Genomic DNA, 9,039 nt, shown 5'->3' on the forward strand with positions numbered 1-9,039 from the left:
AGGTACTCAATAAACACTTGTTGAGCGTCTCTAAAATATTGATCAGAGCCTTAACTGGACTTTTAATAGCATCACTCAACCCTGAAGAAAACACGTTTGTGTTTTGTCTTTTGGCAGTGACACAGATAACCACTAAAAGCTAACAATTACTGTGCAACAATTCCAGGTAAGGCACTGGGCTAGCAATTAACATGTGTCCTCCCCTTCAATATATCTGATAACCCCCATGAGTTGGTGTTTTCTTCTTCATTTATTTATTTTATTATTTTATTTTTATTTTTTTACAGATGAAGAAAAAAAGAAAAAGGGCCCAGAAAATTTGAGTTGTGTGCCAAGGTCAAACAGCTAATAAGTTGCAGACTTGGAATTCCACTCTGCCTGACCCCTAAGCTGGTACTCTTGACAGCAGACTATTTGGCCTCTCCCATCAATGCTTCGTGGACTCAAGTACTCTACATAGAATTCACACAGGAGTAAGTAGATTGTTGATGACAGCTCTTTTCTGAGTTGTTACTGTTCAACATGGTAGCCACCAGGCACATGGCAACTGAGTGCTTGAAATGTGGCTGGTCCCAGCTGAGATGTGCTGTACGTGTGAAATAGAAATCAGATTTTGAAGGTCTAGTACAAAACAAAGAATATAAAATATCTTGTTAATAATTTTTATTTTGACTATATATCAAAACAGTATTTTGGATGTGTTGAGTTAATTTTACCAATCTAAATAAAGTTGGAGTTTAGTCAATAGTACTGTACCAATGTTAATTTCTTAGTTTTGATAACTTTACCATGGTTTATGCAGGATCCTAAAATTAAGAGGAGCTGTATGAAGTGTTGCACTCTTTTTGTGAGTTTTTAAAGTCTAAATTTAATTCCAAATATAAAGTTTGAAAATTAGTTCTGTTTCTTTCTACTTTTTTCCAGCGTGACTTCTAGAAACTATAAAAGTGCCACCTATGTGGCTCACATCAGATTTCTGTTGGCTGGTGCTACAGCAGAGCATCAAGGTACAGGGGGAACCACAATAACATCTCTGCAGCCCTGAACTATCAACTGCGGTATTTAGAGATAGCTTAGTTTACTTAATAAGCAGTTTTACTGTTGGAAAGCTAATTGGGCCATCAGTTAATGCAGCAGCATAACACCACTAAACCAAGGTGAATAATGATTTGGATTCATTGGTCATCTAGTCAATCTATGATTCCAGGCAGAAATACACTAACATTCTTCCTGGAAGACAGTCCTATTCCTCCAAATCTCCTGTAGACATCTCCACCGCCTCCTCCCCCAGGAAACTGCTCTGGGTCTTTGTAGCATTAAAGTCAAGAAATGTCTCCTTTTCACATTAATAAGTAAATATGATGAGTTTATGGCTTTTAATTATTTCTTTACATGCCCTAGACTTGTAAAGGAGATGAACTACCAAAAAAAAAAATAAAAAAAGTCTGAGGGCAGAGAATACGTTATGCTTTATGTGCTTGCCTGAAAGTGCTGTGAGTTAATGCTCACACTTGAATAATTATACTAAGAATAGTTAAGTTTAGGGAAATGAGAAAGAAAATGCTTTAAAAAACATCTTCCATTTGCACCTTTGTGGAGACCAGGATATGAAATAATAAGCTAAGCAAAATTAATAATTCTCATTAGATCACTGCGGTTCTGTATCTGTAACAGCAGGGTGTGGTGGGGGCAGTAGAACATCATTAGCCTCTGAATCAGGTGACCTGCATCCTAGTTCTGCCTCTGCCTAACATGGAGCCCAACCTGTGAATCCTCTGCAAGTTCATCTGTAAAATAAGTAGATAGGATTAGATGGCTATTTTTCAAATCACAATGTCACCCCACTGGTAGGTCATGAAATCAATTTCATGGGTCAAGACCAGCTTTCCTTAAAATGAAACAGAATAAAAAAATAGCAGAGTTCAGTGCACATATTAAAGATCAACATTGTCTCATGAAACTGTTGCCCTGTGTATATTTTGTATAGGGATATGGTGTACATATGAGTATATGTGTTACAGATACAGATATAACTTCAGTTTTGTATGCTGGTTCATGATATGACGTTTTCTACTTTGGATAACCATAAAATTGTTTGAGAAACACTATTTTAAATGATGTCTAAGGTTCCTCATCTGTCTGAAGTATGCTTTAAACTAGAAATGAACCATCTACAAGGATGGGTGGAACACCTGATGCTCCTCAGTCTCCACCAGAACAGTCAGGAGGCAACTCTAAGACCCCTCAAGTTGTCCACCATAAGTCCTTTCCACCTGTACACACCTGGAACTTCTTCATCTCCTAGGAGGTAAACCAGGGCTGGCCCTGTCATTTGCTTTAACTACTATGATGTCACAGAAGTGATGTTCTGGGACAAGTCCTGGTCAAGAAGACTGAACATTTCTACCTCTTTCTTGGAAGCCAGGTACCATGGAAGGCATTAGACTTCTCTCAGACCATGATGTCAAGAGAAAGCTCAAGTCCACCACATGAAGAGGCCATGTGGAGAGATTCCAGACCGGCTCCCAGCTGTTCCAGATATCTGAGATGAGTTCCAGACATGTAAATAAAGACACCGTCTCCTCTTCTCCAGCCCAAACAGACGTCAGATAGAGGAGAACCATATCACTGAGCTCAGTCCAGATAGAAAAATGAGGAGAAATGATAAGTTGTTTTAAGCCACTAAGTTTTGTGGTAGTTTGTTACAAAGCAATAGATTACCTGACAATATCCACACAATTGTTTTAAGATTGTGTTGGACCACAGGGGGCGCTGTGCTTTTTAAATTGTAACAAGACCTCAGTTTATTCTGGAGACCTTATTTCACAGCATTCAATGTCAATATTTAGCATTTCCTGGGAACGCTGGAAATTCATGGAAAATGCAAGGCAAATTGCCACACTCTGCTAGCAACGTAGGGAATCTGCTGGATGTAGGATAAGGTCGTAAGAGCTGAGAAAGTCCATTACATTCATGTAAATAAAGGATTGGAAACATCCCCAGATCTGCCATGTTGTTACATTTGCTGAAGTGTGGTCAGAGATGAATATTCTGGGAGGCAAATGGAGAAGGAAATCTATGCTTTTAGACTTTTCTCCTGACACACAACTATATGGACAAAAGTGAAAACTGAAACATAGCAAATTATTCGCAAGTGACAGCCCTTTCATTTGTGGCCACAGCTGCTGCTAAGGACCACCACTGCCTCAGCTTGATCCAATTACTGCACTGTGTACCTTATCACACCGCTTCGTTTTGTTCCTCTCCTGTCCTAGGATCTGTGCCTCATTAAGATAAGATCTGACAGGCGCGGTCAATGCTCAGTCAGAGCTGGTGGCTTCTCTCTATTTGGGCACAACTGCAAGTTCCATGGACTTATATTCAGTCACACAAAAGGGAGGGCGTCCTTTCCTGGTGAGGTTTTCATTTCCTCTGCTGTTATTTATCCCATCCTGGACGTCTAAGCAAGTAAAATTTCCCAGGCTTTGTTTCCACCCCCCCTTTTTTTAATCAAAAACATCTCATCCCCCTCACGTCCCTTTTCGTGAAGCTAAAGGGCTGTTCTTGATTAGAAAAATATCTCTAATGAGGAGGCTATAAATTCACATGGTGTTTTGTGACATGGGTCAAAATGTTCTCCTGTATTTTAGTATTCTCGCTGTTCTTGCAATGAGCCATAAATAACAATAAGTGATAATACAGGCTCTTGTTGAGAGAATTCAGCTCCTTCAACTTTCGTGGGCTTGATTTCCTTTCAAACTGACAAGGACTCAGTTCCTGACTGTCTGCCTTCATTTATCCTTTACACTTTGGATCTGCCTTTTTACTGGTTCTCAGCATCATCCATCTGGGAATAAAATATATCTACATGTGAAATAAAAGGGCCCTCCCTCACTGGTATTTGTTTCACATACGACATGTTTATTTTAGTGACAAAGTCCAGTGATTAAAGGCATAGTTAGACCAGAGTTACATGAGTAGGAAAAGAATTGAAGTGATTCCCTGGTTCCTCGGGCAAAAGTAGCAGGAGAGAGAGGTCCCAAGAGCCTGGGAGGTTCTGCCTGAATTATCCAGATCATGGCTTCACCCCTTTACTTTGACAGTGGAGACCCGGACTAAAGTTATGTAAGCCAACAGAGGTTTATTTAACTGATTTTTAAACATTCCATGAATAGTGACAGAAATGAATGTGAATGGAGACACTTGTCAGGATGGAGGAAGAGGCCTGACCCCATCTCTTGATGTTTGTGGGGAATTTGTGAGGTGCTATAGGCGGAAATTCGTGAGGTGCTATAGGCGGAAATTCTGAAATGAATGAAAAGGACAAAGAGAAAACGATTCCAGTTTGATTGGCCCCTTCTCCACCCAACCTCTGAACTTTGGAGTGCTAGAAGTCTTCAAGCTAGACCTTATCCTCTTTTCTATCTACATCCTCTCCTTGGCTAACTGCACTCCACCCCCACGATTTCGAGCACTTTTTATACTCCCAAATTTATAGCTCCAGCGAGGACCTCCTTCTGAAAGCACATTTGACAAGGGATTGCAGAAATAGCTGCTTTTTTTTTTTTTCCTAATTCTCCTCCTAATTCTTCTATCTCTACTACCAATAGATAACATTTATTGAACACTGTCAATGCCATGTACTATACTTAAACATGAATAGGCCCGCTCCCCTTGATTCTAACACGTCTAAGCACTAGCATCTGTAATTATCTTCCCTTTTTTTTTTTTTTTGATAAGGAAACTTAGACTTGCACAGGTTACATGCATTGGCCAGTGTTTCACAGTTAATGAGGGATCAAACTAGGATTAGAAGGCACACCTGCTTGATTCTCCACCCTCTATGGTATGCTGCATCTCTCTTTGTGTTTACTATTTCTTCTGCACGTTTGTGAGTTAGCATATGCTCTTTGAATTGTTATCATTGTCATCATCACCACTATTATTTTATCATTAAGTATTGTTTCTTCCCTCCCTTAATGCCAGCCCTTACGGCGGGACCCTGTCTGGTGCCTCTACACGCTTAGTTGAAGCAAAGCCTTGCATGGTACATCATTACACTGGTTGAGTTTCACAGAAATACAACATTACAATTAATATCCTGCCTAGAAGGCTAAGTCAAGAGGTTTAAAAGAGCATCTTTACTAATCAAGGTTTTAACCCGTTACTCAGGTCTTTTAAAAGCGATAGAACATGTTGTCCATGTTACGCCTGATTTATAGGGGGATAACAAGATTCTGCAGCTTCCTCTCCAGAATTCACTTTACAGAGCTAGACAGAAACTAAATATTAAATGCAGGTCAGATTCCCTCCACTCTGCAAATTGTAGTTGGGAGGTCATCAGGCCAAAATCTAGGAGACCAGTCTAGAAAGCCTTTTGAGGGTAGGGATTTATTATTTGTGGGACAAAAGATGTAATCAAAAGACTTGTCCCTAAGACTACTGGGGATCAGCCTCTTGTCTTAAAGACTGTTTTTTTTTCTTTCTGTTTTTAGCTTTTGTCACATTGTTCTGTCATTTAGTGTCATATGGGGCAAGTTCTCTTTTCCTTTATAACTAATCATTGCTGACATGTAGTTAAAAAATCTTTTACTCCAGAGAATCTGCCCATGGTGTTTTAGGTCAACCTCACCCCGGGTGAAAATACCATACATGGTGTCTTGGAGCCTGGGATCTGAAAATACAACAAGTTTGTTGTATGCTGACACTTTATAGTACATTAGGCTGGGTCATCTTTCACTGAGGCGAATGTGCTGTCCAACGGACTACAGCAAGCATATCACTGGCTTTGTTCAAAGTGCTTCTGGATGCAGCAAATCAAAGGGGAACTCGTCGACTCTCCACCTCCTGCTTAGCCCTTGGGAAAGGCTTCAGTATGGTAACTGGCTTTCTCTTGACTTTTTGAGGTAGTTACCCAAGAGTTCAAAAACACTGTGAAGCCATGTGGCTTTTGGTTCTGAATTCTTTTCTGGTTATTGATTGTCAGTATAAAGAAATGCAATGTTAAAATTGTTTTTTAATAATCAGGGTTATCGAGATAAAATTTGCTTACAGTAAGACTCACCCTTCTTGGTGGACCGCTCAATGAGTTTTGACAGATGTATCCGGTAGTGTGACCATCACTACGTTCGAGACAGAGCTGTTCCCTCCCCACAAAATATTCCTAGGAACTCCTTGTCATCAACCCCTATTCACAACCAGGCCCATCACAACTGGACTGGTCTCCACCTTTATAGATCATCTGCAGAGCATTAAACAATATGCAGTCTTTTGAATCTGGCTTTTTAAAACTTACCATATTGTATTTGAGACTCATCCATGTTGGTGTGTCTATCAGAATTTTGTTTCTTTTTATTGCAGAAGAGTATTCCATTATAAAGATGTGCCATGGTTTGTCCATTAACCAGTTGAAGGACATCTGGTTTTTTGGTAATTATGAATAAAGCCACTATAAGTATGCATGTATGGCGACCATAGGTTTTTATTTTTGGGGGGTAAACACGGACTGCTGGTGATATGGTGAGGATGTGCTTAACTTTGTAAGAAATGGTGTGTTTTCCAAAGTGGCTGTGCCCTTTTGCATTCCCAACCAGCGATTTATCAGAGTCCTAGTTGCTCTGTATCCTCCTTAGCGTTTGGCACTAACAGTTTATCGATAAACTAACAGTTTATCGTTTCTTTTTACTCTTTAGCCATTTTAGTTGGTGTGCATTGACGCCTCATTGTGATTGTAACTTGCATTTCCATTAAGGCTAATAATATTGTGCAACTTTTCATGTGGTTATTTGCCATTTTTATAGCTTCCTTGGTAAAGTTTTAATTCCAATGTTTTGCCCATGTTTCAGTTGAGAGTTGGTTTACAAATTATTGAATTTTGAACATTCTTTATATATCCCAGATGCAAGTCCATGACAGTTAAGAGACATTCAGAAAGATCGAATTTCACCTGGTGTTTACCTTCTCTTTTAGCAGAAGCCTAGCAAAAGCCAGAGTACTTACACTTTTCGAGTTATAAGTTGTAAAAGTAATCAAATGTAGCTATGGATTCCCTTGAAAATGTGGCTCTTCCTTTAATTTTGGGAAGACATCATTTAGTGAAGCAAACCATCCAGGGCTCAGCACTTGATTCTCTCTCTCACACTTATCTCCTTGGTGATCTCATCCTGTCTATGGCTCTAAACACCATCTCTATGCAAATGATCTCTAAATTTGTATCTCCAGTCTGACCTCCAGATTCATATTTCTAACTCTGGATTCATATCTCCAACTGCCTACTTGCCATCTCTGCCTAGAATTAAATGAACATGTTCCATGTAGCACGTCCCAAGATGCACTCCTATTCTGCCACCTCAACCTGCTCGGCTTGAGTTGTCCTCATCCCATTCGGTGGTAAATTTAGCCTTACTGTTACTCAGGTCAAAAACTCTGAAGTTGCTCTTAGCCCCACTCTTTCTCTTGCAATCTGCATCCAATGCATCTGCAATGATGTTGTCTCTACCCTGAACATACATGAAGAATATGATTACTTCTCAAAATTTCCACTGCGACCATCCTGATTCAAGTCACTGTTAACACTTACCTGGATTTTACTGCAATATTTACCCAAAAGGTCTTTCTGCTTCCTTTTTTTCTTTTCCTCCCAGTCGCCATCCCATAGGCAACACACCAACCACAGCGCCAACTAAAAGCATAATTCTGGTAATTGTATGCCTCTACTTAAAACCCCAAAGTAGTAAAAGTCAAAGACAATGTCCTCAACAAAGCTCTGCATGATCTGTTCCCTCCCCCATGATCTCCCCTTCTTTTCTGAAAACACTTCAGGGCTCTGTTATTATCATTGAATTCCAGCATCATATTTTCCACATAATTTAAAATTAAATGGCACAAATAAGTAGGTACATTACTAATGCCAAGTACACAGTGAGTCAATAGTAAAGCTAAAAACAGAGTTTAGCACCTTACCCACTTCTAATACTATATTCTAACTGCTAGATATTCTAACTTCCCAGAGGCTATAATAGCCTTGTTTTAAAAAAAAAAAATAGCTACAATTATTAATTACTTACTGTTTTCTGAGTACTTTGCGTACATCTTCTTTAATCTTCACAGCAACTCTACAAGGTGTTTATAATTGTACTCATTCTTACGGAGGTAAGCCTGAGACTCAGGACTGCAGGGGATTTCCTTCAGGTCACACAGAGAAGTCTAGAGGAGAGCTTGGGGCCGGGGGGGCAGGGTGCCCAAGCCCCAGACCCCATCTTGTTACTGCCTCATCCTCTCTCTTTCACCAAAAGTAGGTCAAAAATTTGAAGAAAAAATACAAATGTTTCTAGGTTTTTCCTTAGTTTCTTATAAAAAAGATATCAAAGGTAAACATTTTTTATGCTTTGTAATTCTATCTTCAAGATATTCCGTACATGTTTCTGCCTTCCTTTATTATTTTTCTTCTTCTTTGCCCATGCCTAAGTAGGTGGCAAAGGCCTTATAGCCCTGGGAGAATATACTGCCAGTGAAAATCCTGAAACTGTAAAGAGAATAGTGAATTTACAAGAGATGAATCAAGTTCTCCTACCTTGGAAACCAGCCAGCCTAATCGATATATAGATTTACTTGGCTTTATGTGCTAAATGTTCCTGAAAAGTTGTCTATAAAATAAATATTTGTATATGAAAATCATATATTCACTCTGCCTTCCTTTGTGATTTTAGAAATGTGTTCCCACACGCACAAAAGAAAAATGTTTGTCCCGATATATTACAAAATGATGCTGAAGCCAAACACGCACTTGGACGAACAGTCTGACTGTCAACACCACTCATGCAAGAAGTTCATCAAACAGACAACCAATCCATATGATCACTGATACTCCTGCAAAAGCACAACTATGTCAAAATACACAATCAATTCCCGCTCAAATATTTAAACAGCCTTCCTAAGCTGTGATGCTCGATGTTTAATAAAACCCGATGGAAATACCTGGAAATACTTGCAGGAGAGTTGTTAGGCACCCTTAACTTCGCAGTTAAATTGCTACTATGC

General features: G+C 39.4%; 1 long non-coding RNA gene across 1 annotated transcript; it reads left to right on the top strand.

The window, feature by feature from the left end:
- Nucleotides 1-2,378: 2,378 nt before the first annotated feature.
- LOC116568000 lies at nucleotides 2,379-9,039 on the top strand. Its single transcript, XR_004276463.1, has 3 exons — nucleotides 2,379-2,562; nucleotides 6,361-6,429; nucleotides 8,709-9,039. It is a non-coding gene; the product is annotated as an uncharacterized LOC116568000 (long non-coding RNA).

This window comes from Mustela erminea, chromosome 10, assembly GCF_009829155.1.
Source record: "Mustela erminea isolate mMusErm1 chromosome 10, mMusErm1.Pri, whole genome shotgun sequence".
Taxonomy (NCBI): domain Eukaryota; kingdom Metazoa; phylum Chordata; class Mammalia; order Carnivora; family Mustelidae; genus Mustela; species Mustela erminea.